Raw genomic sequence first — 2,583 nt, 5'->3', positions numbered from 1 at the left:
CTGCAATGGTAAATTAATCATGAGTACAATTTAGTATACATAACTTTCAAAATTCTGGAGCATAAGCTGGGGAGGTTACCTTCTCCGCACCTTCTTCAGTTGCAAACTTAATATGGGAATGTCCACTGAATTTTCCATTATCAAGTGAAGAGAAACGCACATCGATAATTTCCCCAGCCCTTTTAAAGAACTTGATCCTGCAACAGCAGCAACAAAAGAGTGTTGAGACAATGAAATGTGGCGAAGGTTAAAAAGTAAAAATAGGATATATACTCACACATCAGATTTAGTAATGGACAATGATAGGTGCTTGGAAATAAGTGTTTTTGATGCCCCGGTGGTTTCGGTTCCATATCGGTCAACTACAATTTCCCTGTTACACAAGTTTTGCCCATCCAACTCCAATGCCTGCAATGATAAATTATTCATAGAGTAAAAGATACCTTCTTTGCAGCTTCTTCAGTTGCAAACTCAATATGGCAGCTTCCCTTGTACTCAATATGGCAGCTTCCCTTGTGTAGTTTATCATAGCACGCATAACAACTTCCCCAGCCTGTTTAAAGAACTCGATTCTACCATGACAACAACAACAACAACCAAAAGAGTGTTCAGACAATGAAATGTGATAAAGGTCAGAGATAGAAATGTTGGCATATATACTTACAGATCAGACTTATGGATAGAAAATGGTATGTTCCTGACAGTAACTGTTTTTAGACGCTTCGGTGCTTTGCACTTGAGGTGCAGAAGGGGTCGTTGGCTGCAAAATAAGGCATACAGATGAGTTAGAATTGAACATGGGACATAACCAGAAATAGTTTCACCTGTAGCCATAACTACAGGTGAAACAGCAGCTCTACAACCTAAAACATAACAAACAAAATATACCATTAAAACCCTAAACCCGGTAGCAAAAACGAAGAAGTTAACATACATCTGATTTTTTTGCTGGATTTACCCATTCCTCTGAAAATTGATTAACCAGACAAGAGAAAAGAAGTGGCCGTGCCCAACCCTGAAACTGGTATATATAGAGAGAGAGACAAAAGAGAGGAAACCTTTGGAAACACACGTGCAGTGCAGTTACTCGAGATATTGCTAGAGACGGGGTTATTTCCATCAAATTTCTTAGGCATCACCCGAAAATAATAACCTGGCATTTTTGGGGGCCACTCAAAAGAAATTAGGGGCCAACAATAAAACAAAAAAGGGTCACCCAAAAATAAATGAAGCTAGCCTTTATCTTGCATAATTTGTAATGGCAAAATTACCCTCACATAATCGGTAGATAATATAGTATTTGGTTCCTCCGATTACAATCGGTAGATAAAATATGGAGAGTTGGTCCGATTGTAGTGGGGTGATGTATTTGAAGGAAATTTGTTTCATTTTTTTCTCATTTTTGAGTTATAGAGAAGAAGAAGAAAAAAAAGGAAAAACCATTTTTTCTTAAATGAACAACAAAAATGGATGGATATGAAGAAGAAGGTGAGAATCATCATGAAGAACATAATGCTGAAGGTTCACTACCGTTTAGAGAAGATGATTTGGGGTATATGTTGAATGATCCAACCTTTTGTGGAGAGGAAGCCCTAGACGACGCTTTCATGGAAGAAAACGGAGAATCACCCGAGATCGAAGCTAATGATGAATCAAACATACATGTATTGTGTTAAGAAACTCAAATACCCACTTTGAATGCGTTTGTAAACAAGAAAACTCGATTCCTGCATGCATTGAATGCCATGAACTACCAAGAATCGGAAGATAATGTAACTACATATCTACCGAATATAACATAACGAGTCCCAAATATGTACATTCGGTAGTTTCATGAAAGTAGATTACTACCGAATATACTAAAACCCCCAAATTGATTTTCCAAAATATATACAATTGGCAGTTATGTAGAGTATATTTACTACCGATTATAATAATGTCCCCAAAACGAATTCTCCCAAAATTATAAAACTTAGTATTTTTATCTTTTACAATCGGTATTGTAAATTTATCTAGCTAACTACCCAATATATCATTGGCCCCGAAATAAAATTTTCGCAAACTTATAAAATTTTTAAATTCTTCATCTTTGAAAATCGGAAGTCTAATAATTTTGTTATCTTCCGATTCTTGATATTCGGGTGTTGTACTATATATTTATATTCCTGTTGTTCTTTTTTATAGTCAGTTAATTGTGTACTTTTTTATATTGGAATCGGTTGTTTGAAGTACCAATTATGGAACAATCGGTAGGAAAACTTACTAAATGGCTTCTGATTATTATAGTAAAACTTGTTGGTTTCTGTTGATGGTGGATTTTAGTTGAGGGTTAAAATTGTAAAACTAGTATTTTATGCACTGTCACCCTGCAAAGGGAAAAGCCGTTTAAGAAGTGATGAGTGCAGAAATCCTATTCACTTTATTTGAAGCAATTCAATAAATACATGAAATTTACCCAGAATGGTGCATCCAACAGCAATCCCAGATATTCTGTGAATTTTGTTGGCATTATTAATTAATGCATGGTGTGCCTAGTATTTTCCGTGTTGTTCTCATCCGAACTCTCTTTATTGACATGACATG

Source organism: Papaver somniferum, chromosome 10 (assembly GCF_003573695.1).
Source record: "Papaver somniferum cultivar HN1 chromosome 10, ASM357369v1, whole genome shotgun sequence".
Taxonomy (NCBI): Eukaryota; Viridiplantae; Streptophyta; class Magnoliopsida; order Ranunculales; family Papaveraceae; genus Papaver; species Papaver somniferum.
This window is presented reverse-complemented; position numbering follows the sequence as displayed.